We start from the raw sequence: 21,987 nt of genomic DNA on the forward strand, positions 1-21,987 counted from the left end.
TTTTTTTGTGTGTTTTCTCCTCTTTTAAACCGTTCATTTAAGTGTTTTTTCCTCATTTATTCCCTACAAAAAACCTTCCGTAAAAAGAAGAACAAATGTATGACAGAATGACAGAGAGAAATACCCATTTATATATATATATATATAGATTTATGTATTAAAGGTAAATTGAGCAAATTGGCTATTTCTGGCAATTTATTTAAGTGTGTATCAAACTGGTAGCCCTTGGCGTTAATCAGTACCCAAGAAGTAGCTCTTGGTTTCAAAAAGGTTGCTGACCCCTGCTCTAGACACATTGTAGATGGGGATTGATTACACCGAGCAGCAGGCAGATTAGATGCTGCCCTAAATCTCCCCGGTGGTGAAGGTGGTGGAAGTGTTGGAGGTGGATGAACAGCAGCAGCAGCTCCAGTAGGAGGAGGAGGAGGAGGCGGCGGCCTGTGATTGGTTCCCCGGCTCATCCCTCACTCCCGGCGGCCAATCACGCCGGAGAGGAGCCGCTGGTCTGGTCCACCGTGCAAGACAAGCCGAGATAACAGCAGCTGCACGGGGAGGAAGAAAGAACCAGCACTCCGAAAAAACAGGGGCTAAGCGAGGTGAGGCCTGCCTGTTTTGTATCTTCTCCTACGTTACTTTACTTAACTTTTATTCCGAATTAAATTAACCGCGCGGGGATTCCTCGCCGCTTCCAAGCTAAGTTGGGTAAGCTAGCAGCGGGAAGCTAGCTGTTCCGTGGAAGAAGAAGGAGGGGGCGACTTTTCTCCACTTTCATACCCGACATCAAAGTCGTCGCTGCGGGCAGGAGAATGACGTCCCGATAGCCGGGTGGCGTGTTCTTCTTGTTGGTTGCCGTGTTTAGCCGCGGTGCTGCCCGCGTCTCCCCTCCCCGGCCGGTGTCGCGCTCCCTGCCGAGGATGTGACCTTCCTGAGCCGAAAGCATGAAATTCATCCTTCGGCGAGCCTCCACTCCATAGTGGCCTTTAGCACTGTTAGCTTGTTTAGCCGAGCACCGCACCTCAGCCTCCAATATCGCACAGCGATAAAAATTAAAAAAAATAAATACCCCCCCTTCGGCTTCCATCGATCGCGGTTGTACTTTAGCCGAGCCTGCTGTCGGGGTTTCGGGTCCAGAATAACCAGTCCATCGGGTTGTCAGACGCGGCGATGCTAGCGAGGCTAAGGCGGCTAACCGAACACACGGGACACCTCGATGGTGAACTTTTGTTTTCTCTTTTAAAACACTTTACTTATATCTGTCGTGTTTTTTTTTCCAAGTGCAATCCGATCAATTACATACCGTTAAAACAACCCACGACATTAATGACAAAATTTATGGCAGAAATGAAACATACCGTTGTGTGTGTGTGATGGACGTGTAATAAGCAGCAAAGGTATTTGTTATAAACGTAATGTTAAACTTAGATGGCAGCCTGGGTGTCTTCTTCTGTGTGCTGTGAACTTTGGACATTTTTTTTCCCTGTAAAGATAAATAGATCCACACTAATCACTTTGATGGGCCTTTCTTTTATAGTGCAACATTAAAGGCCTACTGAAATGAGGTTTTCTTATTTGAACGGGGATAGCAGATCCATTCTATGTGTCATACTTGATCATTTCGCATTATTGCCATATTTTTGCGGAAAGGATTTAGTAGATAAAGTTCGCAACTTTTGGTCGCTAATAAAAACCGGAAGTAGCAGACGATGTGCGCGTGACGTCACTGGTTGTGAACATTGTTTACAATCCTGGCCACCAGCAGCTAGAGCGATTCGGACCGAAAAAGCGACAATTTCCCCATTAATTTGAGCGAGGATGAAATATTCGTAGATGAGGATAGTGAGGGTGAAGGACTAGAAGAATAAAAAAAAAGACGAGGGCAGTGGGAGCGATTCAGATGTTATTAAACACATTTACTAGGATAATTCTGGAAAATACCTTATCTGCTTATTGTGTTACTAGTGTTTTAGTGAGATTATATAGTCATACCTGAAAGTTGGAGGGCTGCCGTGACCCCCAGTGTCTCTGAGGGAAGCCATGGAGGAGCCAAGAAAGTCACAGCTGTGGGAAGAACGACACAAGCTCCGCTCATGTTTAGAGCCGACTTATTACCACAATTTTCTCACCGGAACCTGCTGGTTGACATGAGGTAGAGAAACATGTTCGCCTGACCGCTCTGTTCCATATTAATAGATAAAAACAGACTACTTTTAGCCGTGATTGGTGCTGGGAGAACATGTCCGCTACAACCGGTGACGTCACGCGCACGCGTCTTCATTCTGCGACGTTTTCAACAGGAAACTTTGCGGGAAATTTAAAATTGCAATTTAGTAAACTAAACCGGCCGTATTGGCATGTGTTGCAATGTTAATATTTCATCATTGATGTATAAACTATCAGACTGCGTGATCGGTAGTAGTGGGTTTCAGTAGGCCTTGAAAACACACTTTACTTATATTTGTCGTGTTTCATTCCAAGTGCAATCCGATCAACCTCCACGAGAATCACGTTAATACAACCCACGACATTTATGACAAAAGTTATGGCAGAAATTAAACATACCGTTGTGTGTGTGTGTGTGTGATGGACGTGCAATAAGCAGCAAAGGTATTTTCTTATAAACGTAATGTTAAATTTAGATGGCAGCCTGGGTGTCTTCTTCTGTGTGCTGTGAACTTTGGACATTTTTTTTTCCTGTAAAGATAAATAGATCCACACTAATCACTTTAATGGGCCTTTCTTTTATAGTGCAACATTAAAGGCCTACTGAAATGAGATTTTCTTATTTGAACGGGGATAGCAGGTCCATTCTATGTGTCATACTTGATCATTTCGTGATTTTGCCATATTTTTGCTGAAAGGATTTAGTAGAGAACATTGACGATAAAGTTCGCAACTTTTGGTCGCTAATAAAAACCGGAAGTAGCAGACGACGTGCGTGTGACGTCACAAGGTTGGGAACATTGTTTACAATCCTGGCCACCAGCAGCTAGAGCGATTCGGACCGAGATAGCGGCAATTTCCCCATTAATTTGAGCGAGGATGAAATATTCGTAGATGAGGATAGTGAGGGTGAAGGACTAGAAGAATAAAAAAAAGACGAGGGTAGTAGGAGCGATTCAGATATTATTAAACACATTTACGAGGATAATTTTGGAAAATCCCTTTTCTGCTTATTGTGTTACTAGTGTTTTAGTGACATTATATAGTCATACCTGAAAGTTGAAGGGCTGCGGTGACCCCCAGTGTCTCTGAGGGAAGCCATGGAGGAGCCAAGAAAGTCATAGCTGCCTCTTTGACAGCTGCAGGAAGAACGACACAAGCTCCGCTCATGTTTAGAGCCGACTTATTACCACAATTTTCTCACCAGAACCTGCTGGTTGACATGTGGTAGAGAAACATGTTCGCTTGACCGCTCTGTTCCATATTAATAGATAGAAACAGACTACTTTTAACCGTGATCGGTGCTGGGAGAACATGTCCACTACAACCGGTGACGTCACGCGCACGCGTCTTCATTCTGCGACGTTTTCAACAGGAAACTTTGCGGGAAATTTAAAATTGCAATTTAGTAAACTAAACCGGCCGTATTGGCATGTGTTGGAATGTTAATATTTCATCTTTGATATATAAACTATCAGACTGCGTGGTCGGTAGTAGTGGGTTTCAGTAGGCCTTTAAAACACACTTTACTTATATTTGTCGTGTTTCATTCCAAGTGCAATCCGAACAACCTCCACGAGAATCGCGTTAATACAACCCACGACATTTATGACAAAAGTTATGGCAGAAATGAAACATACCGTTGTGTGCGTGTGATGGACGTGTAATAAGCAGCAAAGGTATTTCTTATAAACGTAATGTTAAACTTAGATGGCAGCCTGGGTTTCTATTTCTGTGTGCAGTGAACTTTGGACATTTTTTTTTCCTGTAAAGATAAATGGATCCACACTAATCGCTTTGATGGGCCTTTCTTTTATAGTGCAACATTAAAGGCCTACTGAAATGAGATTTTCTTATTTGAACGGGGATAGCAGGTCCATTCTATGTGTCATACTTGATCATTTCGCATACGCCATATTTTTGCTGAAAGGATTTAGTAGAGAACATCCACGATAAAGTTCGCAACTTTCGGTGTTAAGAGAAAAGCCCTGCCTTCTCCGGAAGTTGCAGACGATGACGTCACATGTTGATGGCTCCTCACATATTCACATTGATTTTAATGGGAGCCTCCAACAAAAACAGCTATTCGGACCGAGAAAATGACAATTTCGCCATTAATTTGAGCGAGGATGAAAGATTCGTGTTTGAGGATATTGATAGCGACGGACTATAAAAGAAAAAAAAAAAGTAACAAAAAAATTGAGACAGATTCAGATGTTTTTAGACACATTTACTAGGATAATTCTAGGAAATCCCTTATCTTTCTATTGTGTTGCTAGTGTTTTAGTAAGTTTAACAGTACCTGATAGTCGGAAGTGTACGTCCACGGCCATGTGTTGACGCGCAGTGTCTCAGGGAATCGACGGCAGCTTTATGGGCAGCACAAGCTCAGCTGATATCCAGTAAGAAGCAACTTTTTAACCACAATTTTCCCACCGAAACCTGCTGGTTGACATTCGGTTGGGATCCATGTCCGCTATGATCCATCGTAAAGTTTCACCTCTGTGAATTTTAAACAAGGAATCACCGTGTGGCTAAAGGCTAAAGCTTCTCAACTCCGTCTTTCTAATTTTGACTTCTCCAATATTAATTGAACAAATTGCAAAAGATTCACCAAGACAGATCTCCAAAATACTGTGTAATTATGCGGTTAAAGCAGACAACTTTTAGCTGTGTGTGTGCGCAGCGCTCATATTCCTAACAGCCCGTGACGTCAAGCGTACACGCCATCATTACACAACGTTTTCAAGAAAAAAACTCCCGGGAAATTTAAAATTGTAATTCAGTAAACTAAAAAGGCCGTATTGGCATGTGTTGCAATGTTAATATTTCATCATTGATATATAAACTATCAGACTGCGTGGTCGATAGTAGTGGGTTTCAGTAGGCCTTTAACAGTGTTTTTTAACCACTATGCCAGTGGTTCTTAACCTGGGTTCGATCGAACCCTAGGGGTTCGGTGAGTTTGGCTCAGGGGTTCGGCTGAGGTCAATACACACCCGACTCATCGTGTAAATAAAAACTTCTCCCTATCGGCGTATTACAGATACGGCAACAGCAGAAGTCAGACTGATTTGCAGGTGTGTAATTTGTTGTGAGTTTATGCACTGTGTTGGTTTTGTTGTTTAACCAAGGTGATGTTCATGCACAGTTCATTTTGTGCACCGGTAAAAACATGGTAACACTTTAGTATGGGGAACACATATTCACCATCAATTAATTGCTTATTATCATGCAAATTAGAAACATATAGGCTCTTAACTAGTCATTATTAAGTACTTATTAATGAATGAATAAATGGTTTATTTTGAGCCATGCAACAAAACAAAAGAATGACATAAAATACAAAATAAATATATATATAAATTATATTTACAACTACATTGTAAACATTACATGTGACTAATCTTTTGTAGATGTCAAGATTGGCTCAGAAAGGAGTGGGAAGAAGTAAACTTATTAGGTCCCACCCCTATACATATACAATATATATATACAATATATAATACAATAATATATATGATATAATTCAATTCAGTGGTTGCTGCGTAAATGCTATAAATTATCTATATATAATACATTTAAATTCACACACACATATATACATATACACATATACACTTACACACACATATATACACACACACATATATACATACACACATATATACAAATTATATATATATATATGTATATATATATACATACAATACATACATAAGCACATACATACACACATGTATATACCCAAAAGACACACACATCCATCATATACACACACACACACCTATATAAATATTATATATAAAATAATATATATACTATACACTTTTGTCTATAGATTATTAACAGTTTTTGGTGCCTATGGGAACAAGCTTTCATTTTGACTGTGATATTAGTGGTTATTAGTGGATCTATGGCTGTGGAGCTGCTGCCCCTGAGCAACAGGACCTGAGGTTCACTCTTGCGATGTGTCCTATGCTGTGCATTAAAAGAGACGAGGGGAGCCTCCTGCCAGAGGAGTTATCCACGAACAGAAGATCCCCCACTCGCCTGCCCTGTAACCCAAACCCTATCCAAATAACTCTAAATTAAAGGCCTACTGAAATGAGATGTTCTTATTTAAACGCGGATAGCAGGTCCATTCTATGTGTCATACTTGATCATTTCGCGATATTGCCACATTTTTGCTGAAAGGATTTAGTAGAGAATATCGACGATAAAGTTTGCAACTTTTGGTCGCTAATAAAAAAGCCTTGCCTGTACCGAAAGTAGTAGACGATGTGCGCGTGACGTCACGGGTTGTAGGATTCCTTACATCCTCAAATTGTTTATAATCATAGCCACCAGCAACAAGTGCGATTCGGACTGAGAAAGCGACGATTTCCCCATTAATTTGAGCGAGGATGAAAGTTAGATTGAAGCACTAGAAAAAAAAAAGGTGACGGCGGTGGGAGCGATTCAGATGTTATTAGACACATTTATTAGGATAATTCTGGAAAATCCCTTATCTGCTTATTGTGTTAATAGTGTTTTAGTGAGATTATAAGGTCATACCTGAAAGTCGGAGGGCTGCGTTGACCGCCAGTGTTTCTGCGAGAAGCCAATGGAGGAGCCAAAATCACAGCTGCCTTTTTGACAGCTGCTGCAGGAGGACGCTAACTCCGCTCAAGTGTCCGGTAAGAGCCGACTTAATATCACAATTTTCTCATCCAAAACTTGCTGGTTGACATATGGTAGAGAAACATGTCCGCTTGACCGCTCTGTTCCATATTAAAGCTTGACAACTAACAAAGAAACACCGGCTGTGTTTTGGTTGCTAAAGGCAGCAGCAATCCACCGCTTTCCACCAACAGCATTCTTCTTAATAGTCTCCATTATTAATTGAACAAATTGCAAAAGATTCAGCAACACAGATGTTCAAAATACTGTATAATTATGCGATTAGAATAGACAACTTTTAGCCGTGAGTGGTGCTGGGCTAAAATGTCCGCTCCAACCAATAACGTCACAAGCACGCGTCAAAATAAGCGTCATCATTCCGCGACGTTTTCAACAGGATACCTCGCGGGAAATTTAAAATTGCAATTTAGTAAACTAAACCGGCCATATTGGCATGTGTTGCAATGTTGATATTTCAGCATTGATATATAAACTAATCAGACTGCGTGGTGGGTAGTAGTGGGTTTCAGTAGGCCTTTAAACTTAGATGGGAGCCTGGATGTCTTTCTCTGTGTGTTGTGAACTTTGGACATTTTTTTTTTTTTCTGTAAAGATTAATGGATCCACACTAATCGCTTTGATGGGCCTTTCTTCTATAGTGCAACATTAACTGTGTTTTTCAACCACTATGCACACTAGTTTGCCGTGAGATTTTGTCTGGTGTGGGGTTGTACGATATACAGGTATTAGTATAGTACCGCCATACTAATGAATCATCTTCGGCACTATACCGTATCTGAAAATTACCGGTCCCGCAACCCCCCTCATGTCATAACATTGCTAGTTTTACAAGCAGGCGAGCATGTTCGGCAGTGCACAATCACAGAGTACTAACAAGCAGACACAGTGTGTAGACAGAAAAGGGGGAACAGACTCATTTTGGCTCGAAAACCAACGATAAAAGTGAGGTTGTAACACTGAAACGCACTCAGAAAGAGTTGCTTTTAGCTCACTCGCGGCTAACGTCCGTCCGCCGTCGGCAGAGTTTTAGCTACTTCTAGATCACTAATCTTCGCCTCCATGGCGACAAAGTATGTTTCTTTCAAGTATCATCCATGCAGGACGAGGAATAGCTAAACATGCTTCACTACACACCGTAGCTCACTGGCGTCAAAATGTAAACAAACGCCATTGGTGGATTTACACCTAACATCCACTGTAATGATACCAAGTACAGGCACGTATCTAGTCTATGATTACGTCGATATTTTTTGGCATGACAACAGCTTCTGTCGTTTTTTTAAAAAGTGTATTATGTTTATAAACTCGGGAAATATGTCCCTGGACACATGAGGACTTTGACTATGACCAATGTATGATCCTGTAATGATTTGGTATCGGTATGATACCCACATTTGTGGTATCATTGAAAACTAATGTAAAATATCAAACAACAGAAGAATAAGTGATTATTACATTTTAACAGAAGTGGAGACAAACCATGTTAAAAGAGAAACTAAGCAGATATTAACGGTAAATGAACAAGTAGATTAATAATTAATTTTCTACCACTTGTCCTTAATAATGTTGACAAAATAATAGAATGATAAATGATGCAATATGTTAGTGCATACGTCAGCAGTCTAATTAGGAGCCGTTGTTTGTTAACGTACTACTAAAAGACAAGTTGTGTAGTATGTTCACTATTTAATTAAGGACTTAACTGCAATAAGAAACATGTGTAATGTACCCAAAGATCCATCCATTTTCCACCGCTTATCCCTTTCGGGGTCTATTTTTGTTAAAATAAAGCTAATAATGCAATTTTATGTGGTCACCTTTACCGAAAAGTATCAAAATAATTTTTGTACCGGTACCGAAATATTGGTATCGATACAACATGAGTCTGTCGTGCCGTAGGAAATCAAGCAACTTCACTTAATTGGTCCAAAAATATTTTTTGCAACTTATTTTTTATAGTCTGCAAAAAATGTGCCGTTGTCGAGTGTCTGTGGTGTATAAAGCTCTTCAGGGTAACCATCGCTTTGTAGAAGTCTGAAAGCGTCAGGTGAGACGAGGGTGGTTTGTTGTGAACCCAGTATGCAGAGCACAGCGGTAGACCTTGTGCAGGTAAAAAGGTATGTAATGCTTAAATAGAGAATAAACAAATTACAAGTCCCGCTAGGAAAAGGCCCTGAAGCATAGGGCTTTACAAAACGAAAGTAAAACTGAACTGGCTGCTCCAGACAGTCACAATGGCGTGTGTCTTGTTTACATCCGGTTTCGGTTTTTGGTGATCAGTCTATTTTGGTTGTCAAGTTTTCGGTACATCACTTGTCAATAGTACGCAGATAATGGGGTATATATATATATATATATATATATATATATATATATATATATATATATATATATATATATATATATATATTACATTACATTCATACTGTAACGACCAGCTAATGTTGATGTTTTGTGTTCGTGTGGTTTGGATTTGGTGTCAGTTTTTCCCCTGTTTACAAACACACCGTCCGAGCCTGGAAGGTGATTGGCGAAGAATGAGGATTGTTGTTCTGGTGTCTGGGTAAGCTAAGACTCACAGAGACGAACGTGTATTCTTGGGAGGTAAAATTGTGGAATTATGCCATTGTTTTTGATCATAAGATTAGTAATAAAACTTAAAAATAGCGTCTGACTTTGGGTGATTTCTTCTGAGGGCTACAGAATATTACTAGAATTCTATTTTCAAGTAAAAAAACAACTTTATTCTCAAGGTGTGCTGGTAAAAAAAATGGCATGGCAGAGCGCCACATTCAATTACATTAAGGGGAAACCCTACAATGCTCCTTAAACGGTGATGGATGTTGATAAATCACATTGCGCGTGCTGTACAATATATTTGCAATTTTTCCTCCCGGTATTGTGGCCGTTTTGATGATCAACATATATTTTACATTTATTTTTAATGAAGACAGAGTCGCAAAATTTAGCTGACCGACTTTGGCTAAAATGGTAGTTAAAGTAATTTTTTTACACATCTGGAGGCTGAGATCGCATCCTCCCTCCAGATGTCTGACATTATGTCTCTGCTATAAATGCTTTTGTATCACAGACGTACAGCCATAAAAGCAAGGTTTGCTTTGCAAAATAATTTTTAACATGAATAAGAGGAAATGTTCTCAAACTTTACATGTTATCACTGGCGACCCGCTTGCACGCGGAAAAAACATGACTGATGAAATGATGACTATTGTCTACAAAAATAAATGTCGGCGATACGTATGTGTGGGGAGCGCGTGCACACATACAAAAGGAGCTACTGGCTGATGTACCATCAAACCTCTGTTTTAACTCACTCTTTTTCCTCTCACATCAATCCCCTGTCTATCGATCGCCCCCTGGTGGTTGGCTGACTGTTGGTTGTGAAAGTGCTTGGTTTAAAATGCAGCGGAGCCTATTTTTTTAAATGGTAATATTGCTAAAGATCACCTTCATTGAATCGTAGCTGACAAAATTGTAATCACGATTAAAATTCGATTAATTCAGATTTGGGGCTAGGAATTTTCAAAATGGGGTCCCAGGGACCCCATCAAGTCATACATTTTGGGGTCCCCACTTTTTGTAACCCTTTTGAAAACAAATGATGCATTATCCTGTCAAAACTCACTCTAGCGTTTCTTCTGTGGCTTTGTGATGGCCATAAGCTGTGTGTTCCCCGTTAAGTGTGTAAGTGGGTGGGCAAGTTAGGAGAGGGAGCCCTAGCATGTTTAGGAGTTTTAATAGCATGGTGGATGTCCGCGTGGCTTTGTGGAAAACATAAATAAAGAGTTGTAACAAATCGACGGCTTCGTAATTCCGACCAAAGAGCGGAACTGTAGGGACCCACAGCTGGGTAAAATGGAACGTCTCCCCTGCGCTCCTCGACCACGGTCTGGGAGCAGACAAACAGGATGTAACATGATGTTTCTGGGCGCCTGGTGAGGCTGGATCGTAAAGTTGTTTATTTTCTTAGCACGTCTACATGGCGTGCAAAACATCTTTCCATCGTCATAAGTGAGCCATTTGCTTAGCTTCTTGGGTTTATTGCTTGCCATGACAAACAATAACACGCAGGAGTCCTAATACCTGAAATGCAGTATTCTTGATCGATAAAACTTTCGGCGAATCAAAATTTAAAGAAATTGTACCGTAAAGTTCATCACTTTGAAATCCATCCATCCATTTTTTACCTCTTGTCCCTTTTGGGGTCGCTGGAGCCAATCTCAGCTGCATTCGGGCGGAAGGCGGGGTACACCCTGGACAAGTCGCCACCTCATCACAGGGCCAACACAGATAGACAGACAACATTCACACTCACATTCACACACTAGGCCCAATTTAGTGTTGCCAATCAACCTATCCCCAGGTACATGTTATTGGCGGTGGGAGGAAGCCGGAGTACCCGGAAGGAACCCACGCAGTCACGGGGAGAACATGCAAACCCCACACAGAAAGATCCCAAGCCCGGAATTGAACCCAGGACTGCTCACGACCTTCGTATTGTGAGGCAGAAGCACTAACCCCTATTCCACTGTGCTGCCCTCATAAAAACCCAATACACAGGCACGGAAATTTGACTCGGCAAATATAAACAAAACACTGTTTTGACACGAAGAAGGCAGGGTCCCTGGGGACGCGCAGACTTCCGAAAATGCGCGTCTTTTCTGATTTTAATGCGCAAAAAGACACAAAAAGTGCGTTAACGCCAACACTGTAATTGTGCATCCCTGGCCGAGATATACCTGCGGACAGCGATCTACAAAATGAGCAATGTGCAAATATTAAGAGGACAGCGGTGCTCTTGCAATGAGACTTTAAAATAAAATAAACAAAACCCTGGTGAAATGCATACTTTGGTGTAGGGGTGTAACGGTACACAAAAATTTCAGTTCGGTACGTACCTCGGTTTAGAGGTCACGGTTCGGTTCATTTTCGGTACGGTAAGAAAACAACAAAATATACATTTTTTGATTATTTACCAAATTTGCAAAATCTTCCACCAAAAATATTTTTCTTAGTGGAATATTTGATGTAAAGTAATGGAAACCTTGGATAGGTCAATAATTCATAATAACATTGATTTTGATTCAATATTATAGAATAGAAAGTACTTCATTGGTTTCTAGGGGAAATTCAGCACCACAGTTCGCTCACAATGGACAAGAATAATATATATAGTGTTGGCCCTGCGATGAGGTGGCGACTTGTCCAGGGTGTACCCCGGCTTCCGTCCGATTGTAGCTGAGATAGGCGCCAGCGCCCCCCGCGACCCCGAAAGGGAATAAGCGGTAGGAGATGGATGGATATATATATATATATATATATATATACTCTACATATGTTTACGTTTTGAGCAATGACAGTTTGAAAACAAAACAAAAAAAAACAGCTTTGTTTTATTAGTCAACATTGCAACTTTTTCTAAATTACATTTCACTTTTTTTTAGCTTTTTCATTTCACTTTTGTTATGTTTTTGTTTATTTTAAAAGTATTTTTAGAATTTGTCGTGGGCCTTTAAAGGGGAACATTATCACCAGACCTATGTAAGCGTCAATATATACCTTGATGGTGCAAAAAAAGACCATATATTTTTTTAACCGATTTCCGAACTCTAAATGGGTGAATTTTGGCGAATTAAACGCCTTTCTGTTTATCGCGCTGGAGGCGATGACGTCAGAATGTGACGTCGCCGAGGCAACACACCCACCATTTTCAACACATTACAAACACCGGGTCACAGCTCTTTTATTTTCCGTTTTTTTTTACTATTTTTTGGAACCTTGGAGACATCATGCCTCGACGGTGTGTTGTCGGAGGGTGTAACAACACTAACAGGGAGGGATTCAAGTTGCACCACTGGCCCGAAGATGCGAAAGTGGCAAGAAATCTGCCGCCAGACCCCCATTGAATGTGCGGGAGTGTCTCCACATTTTACCGGCGATGCTAAAGCAGACATGGCACAGAGATGTATGGATAACCTGCAGATGCATTTGCAACGATAGTCAACGAAATCACAAAGGTGAGTTTTGTTGATGTGGACTGCCAGCTAATCGATGCTAACATGCTATTTACCGGCGGTGCTAAAGCAGACATGGTACAGAGATGTATGGATAACCTGTAGATGCATTTGCAACCATATTACGTTTCCTTCCACCCACATTTAATGCGAAAAAAACACTTACCAATCGACGGATTGAAGTTGCTTCAGTGTCAAAAGATGCGAAAGTCTTGATCGTTTGGTCCGCACATTTTACCGGCGATGCTAACGCAGCTATTCGGCCATGCTATGGCTATGAATAGCGTCAATAGCTATTCGCTCAATAGCTTCAGTTTCTTCTTCAATACTTTCATACTCCAACCATCTGTTTCAATACATGCGTAATCTGTTGAATCGCTTAAGCCGCTGAAATCCGAGTTTGAATCCGAGCTAATGTCGCTATATCTTGCTGTGCTATTCCCATTGTTTGTTTACGTTGGCCGCATTGTATGACGTCACAGGGAAATGGATAGTGGTTTCGAAGATAGCGAAAATAAGGCACTTTAAAGCTTTATTTAGGGATATTTCGAGACCGGTAACATTTTGAAAAAAACTTCAAAAAATACAACAAGCCACTGGGAACTGATTTTTATTGTTTTTAACCCTTTTGAAATTGTGATAATGTTCCCCTTTAAAACATTAACTGTGGGCTGCATATGGCCTCCGGGGCACACTTTTGACACAAAAATTAAATCCGATAAATCTATGGATAAAAAGCAGACGCATGCGCTTTCTGTCTCTCCCCCTCCCTCACGAATGCTGCTTCGCGCGCAATTTTTTTGTTTTTAACCTTCTTAACATTGAACGTACATTGAAAATACACGCAACCATAACTCGAGGTGCCGGACGTATGGAGGGCTCCGCCTGGGCGGCCTCGTGGGTGGTGGGGTGTTTTGGGTCCGGTGAGGGGAGGACATGTGGTCAGGACCTAGCCAGCAGCGACCTGGCTAGGTCATAGACTGACCATACGTCCTCTTTTCACCGGGCATATCCTCTTTTGCGGAGCTGTCAGGGCGAAGTTTCTTAAATGCTTCAAATGTCTGGCATTTTGAGTATATTTTACACAACGTGCAGTATGCTACTTAATATGTCCGTGTGGAAATTCGTTCGGTACACCTCCGCACCGAATCGGAAACCCCGTACCGAAACGGTTCGATAAAATACCCGAACCATTACACCCCTACTTTTGTGTTTACATTTTATTGACTAAATATGAGCTATAATGCATTCAACTTTTGTTCAGAATCCGCTACTTTCACGACAGTTAACGCAACCTTTTCATTCATTTGTCAATTAAATTCTGTGGTTTTTATTTGGTCATTAGTTCATGTAAACAGCTTAGAGTGGGTTGTTCCACTGCAGCCGTTCATTAGATGTTAGATGATAGACGTTCATTGGATAAATGCTCGGGTTAGTTCCGCCCATCCGACGCCAAGTGTCACTAAAGGTGGGCATCGGTAGGCCTGGACGCCGGGCTACCGTATTATGATTGGATGATCTGTCTGAGGGCTCAATCCCTTTTTGTTTGACAGTAAAATGAGCGATTCAGGGATCTGGAATCATGAACCACTTTCAGAGCATTTTTCAAGTTACATTTCGTTGTTCCACTTAGGGCTGTTCGATATATCGATATTCACGATATAACGCGGGTTGGTCTCTGTGCGATGTAGAAAAATTACTATATCGTGATATTCGAGTAAACGTTCTCACGCGGTTGCTTTTAGCTACTGGCATTACACTACAGGTTCTTCTCGCTCTTTCCTGTCTCTCCTTCTCACAGAGAGCAAGCACACCTTCTTACACACGTCGCATACTGTCACGTCATACGTCACATACGTATACGCTCTCGCGGAGCAGAGAGGTAGCATTATGGGTAATGTTAGCTGTGACGCTAGCTGAGCCGTGTGAGTGGTGATACGAGAGAACGAAGGTGCGACTGAAGGAAGAAGTAATTCCCAAGAAAAACCGCAGGGGGTCCATCGACTGGCTGTGGTTTGGTTTCAAGTGGGAATATGTCGAACAGACAACCGGAATTTGTCAAGTATGCGGCTAAAGCGTTGCTATAAAAAGTAGCATTACTGCTACCATGTAGCATCATTTGAAAAGTCACCCGCTAGAGAATGAAGAGTGTTTACTCCGCATATCAACATCTCCATTCGGTGGAGCAGAGGGTGCCACAGGCCCACAACATCAAAATGCAGAGGCAAACATTTCCAGATCAACACCGTATGAAAAAAATAGTCAACAACAGAATTTAATAATGTCCGTAGTAACCTACCACATAGCGAAGGACATAGTTTATTTGACTTCCTTTTATACAGCTCGTTTTTATTGATACTTAAAATGTCTCTGACAATCTTGCACTTTCTGTTTTGAAATGACATGAATGTTTGTGCCCTTGCTTAATAACTGTTTAATAAATACAGTTTTGGTCAATTGATTTAGTTGTGATTTCCCTCTGTGTGAAAGTTTAAAATGATCATATATTAATGCAGTATGAACAAGAATGTTTTAATGTAGACACATAGAATCATCATCCTGCTGTGATTATATGCATCAAGTGTTCATTCAAGGCCAAGGCAAAATATCAAGATACTGTATATATCGTGTATCGCGATATGGCCTAAAAAATATCGAGATATTAAAAAAAGGCCATATCACCCAGCCCTAGTTCCATGTTGACATTGAACTAGGGCTGTACAATCTTGTAATTGACATTTTCTTTTGCAAAATCTTGCATCTTTACATCTTTTATTTGTCATTGGAGACTGTATTTGTTTTTGAATAGTAGCTGAAAATGAGCTTCCTCTACTTGAAAGACCAGAGGCTGCCACTAGTATACGGCTTGTTACATTGTAAAATAAGCAACACATAAGCTGGAGCACACAGGCGGAAGGCAGCGTAAACCCTGGACAAGTGTCCACCTCATCGCAGATCCAACACAGACAGCATTCACACACTTTACTGTTGCCAATCAGACTATCCCCAAGTGCATATCTTTGGAGCTGGAAGGAAGCCAGAATATTCAAATAAACCAGGCAGTCACACAGAGAACATTCAAACTCCACACAGAAAGACCCTTAGCCATAGAATCCAACGCGGGACCTACTAATTGTCAGGCACAGGTGGTGACCACTACCCTACCGTGCCGCTAAGTAATGTTTTTCTGATTTGAATTATTTTATCAATCTTCCCAGGAAATTCACCAATTTTAAAATTGCAAATGTTGATGCTTCTCTGACCCGCAGCATTAGACACACTTTATAAAGATGTTGGGGAAATCCCTTGATGTTTTTTTGGTGCTAAATTAATCAAAACCATTAAACATTGTCTCTGCTGGTCTGACGTTTTAAAAAACAAAAATGTTTTTGAAAAAAAAAACAAATATTTGTCCAGCTGTTTACTGACGTATACTAGTCATGTTTTCCTAACTTTTATTGCAAATCAATATTGTCTCTAAATATTGGTTATTTGCCTCCTTGACTACAAATAATCGGTATTAGCCCTGAAAAAAGCATATTGATTGATCGTTACTAGAGATGTCTGATAATATCGGACTGGCGATATTATCAGCCGATAAATGCTTTAAAATGTGATATCGGAAATTATCGGCATCTGTTTCAAACAGTAAAATTCATGACTTTTTAAAACGCCTCCGTACGGAGTGGTAAATGGACGTAGAAAGAAGGATAGACCGTCAATAAACCCTGTCCTCCTTTCTACGGCCCAATCACATAATATCTACGGCTTTTCACACACACAAGTGAATGCAAGGCATACTTGGTCAACAGCCATACAAGTCACACTGAGGGTGGCTGTGTAAACAACTTAAACATTGTTACAAATATGCACCACACTGTGAACCCACACCAAACAAGAATGACAAAGACAGTCCGGGAGAACATCCGCACCGTAACACAACAGAACAAATACCCAGGAACCCTTGCAGCACTAACTTTTTCTGGACGCTACAGCGTGACAGCGCCGCTAAAAGTATTTCCTCGGCATTAGCTCTTATAATGGCGTTGTCGCTAATACTGTACTTGGTTAATGTACAGGTCAGAACATGTATTATGTTGGCAGTTTTGGGATTTTTTTTTGAGTGCAAAAGCAACTCCCATTCGCCCTTGCCGTATATTACAAATCCATCCATCCATTTTCTACCGCTTGTGCCTTACAGGATCGCGGGGGGTGCTCGAGCCTATCTCAAACTCAGACAGATAATATCCACACTCACATTCACACACTAGGGCCAATTTAGTGTTGCTAATCAATAAAAATGCATAAAAAAAAAAAAATATATATATATATATATATATAATATGTTCTTGTTTTGCATAGGGATTGTGAATAATAGGCAAAATTCCAATAAAGTGAATTTCTCTTTTAATGGGCAACTGCACTCTTTTTTTTTTAGAATGTTGCCTATCGTTCACAATCATTATGAAATACATGACGACAAATGTATTTTTGTAATGCATTCTAACTCGCAAATAAAAGTTTGTTTTGCAGTGATGCCTGTTGAAGGTCCTCTATTCCGCCAATAAAACCCAATAAAAACCTCCAAAAATACTCCATTTAAATTTTGTGATTTGAATATTAACCATGTTTTAGTGATATTGGTATTATAAGCGCTAACGCAGACAAACTACTATTCATGGCACTTTGATCGCGAGTTTGAATGCCTATGTTTGAATGGCAAGCTGCTTTCTTGCCCGTCAAACTTTATTGTAAATCATAAATGATTTGTGACGTAATGGTATCAAATCTCACGGTACGATATTATGGATTGTATAGGTCCAAAAAGACCTAACATGTTATAGTGTGTAAAATAAAGTGGTAGGAATGTTTATGGATTACAATTACTGCAATTAAACACAAATACAATGCTCAAATGCCCCAATTATATTTATTACTATTAACATTTATTATAAGTGCAAATAATTGTGAAGAAACATCCACTGTTCCAAGCAAATATTAAAAAGAATAACGTCTACATGTTTATATCAGTCTGGAAGGTGTTGTTTCTCAGAAAATGTAACTAACAAACAATTCAACTTTTAATGATCTAAAATACCTTACAAACTAATGTTTGGTTTCATTGGCTTCAAATATCTTTTCTAGATGATGAAAATGCGACATGTCCAGTGTGTAGGCTGTCTTCGGTGCGTAACATTCAGATAAACAAGCGGTAGAAACAAGGATGGATAGATTGAGGATTTATCAAGTAGTTTATCAGTTTCCTCATATTTCCCGCGGTGAATAACTTTTTGGGTGATTACTAGGGCTGCGCGACATGGTCAAAAAGGTATTTTTACTTAAACTCGATATTCGATATATATCCCGATATATTTTCCGATGAATGTATACCTATAAAGATATACATTTTTTAGGCGAGATTCACTGAAATGAAGTGATTGACAACTGCACTGTAAACAGTAATTGGCACTTTTATTAACCCAGTTAGTCAAGATGGGTATTAACAGCACAGAAAAATAAACTGTTTAAGTAGCACAGAATTACATAACATAAATAAAATAGAAAAATATTCTTTTTACGTTAAATAAATAGCATAGCTGTGCAAATAATACAAAACCTCTGATAAAACATTTTTTTGCAAGCAGGCACTTTTTAATTCCCAGTCGATGATGTAATGGACTGTCACACACGTACGGTTCTGGTCAGCGCCACGTAAGTGACTTGAGTTAATTGTGCGGGTATGATCTTCCTCACTTCGGCATTTATCGTGCACAATATATCAGCGGCTTGGCAACTCGAACAGTTTTGATTTGGGCTTACATGGTAAACAACTCAAATTAACGTTTTATCCAGGCGCATACATTTGTCCAAATGTGGCCAAGTAGACACACAGTGGGTTTCTTGGACGTGGTCTACATCGCTAAAAGAAAAATCTAAAGAAAAGAATCCGTCTTCCACTAGTTTTTTAAATATAGAAATCCATCCATCATCTTCCGCTTATCCGAGATCAGGTCATGGGGGCAGCAGCCTAAGCAGAGAAGCCCAGACTTTCCTCTCCCCAGCCACTTTGTCCATCTCTTCCCGAGGTGTTCCCAGGCCAGTTGGGAGACATAGTCTATCCGTCGTGTCCTGGGTCTTCCCCGTGGCTTCCTACCGGTCTGACTTGCCCTAAACACCTCCCTAGGGAGGCATTCGGGTGGCATCATGACCCGATGCCCGAACCACCTCATCTGGCACCTCCCGATGTGAAGGAGCAGCGGCTTTACTTAGAGCTCCTCCCGGATGGCAGAGCTTCTCACCCTATCTCTAAGGGAGAGCCCCGCCACCCGGCGGAGGAAAATCATTTCGGCCGCTTGTACCCGTCATCTAGTCCTATCGGTCGTAACCCAAAGCTCATGACCACAGGTGAGGATGGGAACATAGATTGGCCGGTAAATTGAGAGCTTTGCCTTCCGGCTCAGTTCCTTCTTTACCACAAGGGATCGATACAGCCTCCGCATTACCGAAGACTCCGCTCCGATCCGCCGGTCGATCTCAAGATGCACTCTTCCATCACTCGTGAACAAGACTTTTAGGTACTTGAACTCCTCCACTTGGGGCAGGGTCTCCTCCCCAACCCAGAGATGGCACTCCACCCTTTTCCGGGCAAGAATTATGGACTCGGACTTGGAGGTGGTGATTCTCATCCTAGTCGTTTCACACTCTGCTGCGGATATATAAATCTTGAATATTCCCTCTTCTCTTCTACAACTCTCTCGTCGTCATTTGGGATGTCTGTTGTGATTTCCCTTCCTGGTTCGACGACCCGCCCTATCTTGCCTCTGATTGGCCTGTCCCTAATATTTTGCCCAATCTCAACCAATCGTGACTCATCATAGCAAACAACCAACCAATCATGGATGTTCTTATACGTGCAAGCACGTCTTGGAAGGAGGAAGGGAAGGGGTTTAGTAGCCTATGGTGGGGGAGAACAAGGAACACAACAAATCAGCGGCGTTTGTTCCTCCATCCATTTTTTACCGTCTGTCCCTTTTGGGGTCGTGGGGGGTGCTGGAGCCTAGCCAGTTGCATTAACGTGAAATGAATATATCGATATTAAAATATTTTCTTATATCATATCTTGTTTAGAAATATATCAGTATATCTTACACACTCGATATATCGCCCAGCCCTTTTCAGAGGCATATTTTTCTCTACATTTGTAATACCACTTCCTTGGTTACCTTGGTGTCTGTTCACTGGCGACGTTCCTAATCTGCTAAAGGTCTCCTCGCTGCATTCATGAAATGATTGTATGTGTATATCTGAGCCAGTCGTGCCGTTCAAGTTTCGAGCGATCTGCGTTGAAATGCCAACGTGTCCCAAGCTGCTAAAGTATGTGCTAATTCTGGCGGTAAAGCTTTGTAACAGTAAGAACGTCTGCTAATTATCCTCATCGAGATTTACCTCTGCGATCAACCACCTCTCTCTCTCTCTCACACGCACACGCACACGCACACACACACACACACACACACACACACACACACTGTCCTTCTAAAAGTAATTTGAAGCTGCTTTAGAAATAGCTCCGTTAGTCTATTTATGCATTTTTCATTGACTTCCACAGGCTCATTTGACTGTATTTACATTTTTCGGGTCCCGACAGTTTATCTGAACCAAACTACATAGGAATATTGTGGGTGCTCCCGAGGATGTCGTAGTCGTAATGATTTGTGCAGTCCTTTGAGACATTTGTGATTTGGGGCTATATGAATAAACATTGATTGATTGATTGAATATTGATAAGGCCCACAATTATGAATGTAACGATAAACAGTATTAATGGTAATCTGTGGTAAAACTCCCGGAAGTTCGTATTACTGGGCAATATGGCCTTTTTTTAATATCTTGATATTTTTAGGCCATATTGCGATACACAATATATATCTCTATAATTTCCCTTAGCCTTGAATGAACACTTGACACATATAATCACAGCAGTATGATGATTCTATGTGTCTACATTAAAACCTTCTTGTTCATACTGCATTGATATATGCTACTTTTAAACTTTCATGCAGAGAAGGAAATCCCAACTAAGTCAATTTACCAAAACTGTATTTATTAAACAGTTATTAGCAGGTGACTTTCCAAATGATGCTAAGTATTAGTAATAATGGTACTTTTGGTAGCAACGCTTGTGCCCCACACTTGACAAATTAAAGTTGTCTATTGGACATATTCCCGCTTGAAGTCAAACCACCCCCAGACGATGGACTCCCTGCTATTTTTCTTTGGAATTAATTTTTCCTTTATTCGCACCTTCTTTCTCTCGTATTACCACTCGCACGGCTTCGCTAGCATCACAGCTAACGTTACCCATGCTGCTACCTCTCTGTTCCGCGAGGTAAGACATGACAGAGTGTGACGTGTGTAAGTTTGTGCGCTTGCTGTCTGTGAGAAGGAGACATAAGAAGGAGTGGGAAGAGCCTGTAGTATAATGCCCGCAGCGAAAAGCAACTGCGTGAGAACGTAGACTCGAATATCACGATATAGTCATTTTCTATATCGCACAGTCAAACCCGCGATATATTGCCCAGCCCTATGTCGAACAGACAACCGTAATTTGTCAAGTGTGGGGCAAAAGCGTTGCTACAAAAAGTAGCATTACTGCTAATATGCAGAGGTGGGTAGAGTAGCCAGAAATTGTACTCAAGTAAGAGTACAGTTACTTTAGAGATTTATTACTCAAGTAAAAGTAAGGAGTAGTCACCCAAATATTTACTTGAGTAAAAGTAAAAAGTATGTTGTGAAAAAACTACTCAAGTACTGAGTAACTGATGAGTAACCTGATTACAGCAACAAATAATGCACAAAAACATAAAAATAGCAATGAGCAAATTCAGAGCCAGGAATATCTCTTAAGCAACTAAAACAATAATATATATTAAATAATAGTACATTAAAATAAAATTAAAAAAATGGCACATTGAGCCACAATAACTTAACAGCACCATAGCCTCAGTAGACATTCATTGATTTGATTGATTGATTGATTGATTAAAACATGTATTAGTAGATTGTACAGTACAGTACATATTCCGTACAATTGACCACTAAATGGTAA

At 40.6% G+C, this 21,987-nt stretch overlaps 1 protein-coding gene across 1 annotated transcript in view; it reads left to right on the forward strand.

The window, feature by feature from the left end:
- The first annotated feature begins 493 nt into the window (after positions 1 to 493).
- prdm2b (PR domain containing 2, with ZNF domain b) overlaps positions 494 to 21,987 on the forward strand; it is a 42,117-nt gene continuing 20,623 nt past the window's right edge. Inside the window, exon 1 of the mRNA XM_061888849.1 lies at positions 494 to 596. The gene's annotated coding sequence lies outside the window, so the exon portion shown is untranslated. The remainder of the gene's footprint in view (positions 597 to 21,987) is intronic.

The sequence above is a fragment of the Nerophis ophidion genome, linkage group LG02, assembly GCF_033978795.1.
Source record: "Nerophis ophidion isolate RoL-2023_Sa linkage group LG02, RoL_Noph_v1.0, whole genome shotgun sequence".
NCBI lineage: Eukaryota > Metazoa > Chordata > Actinopteri > Syngnathiformes > Syngnathidae > Nerophis > Nerophis ophidion.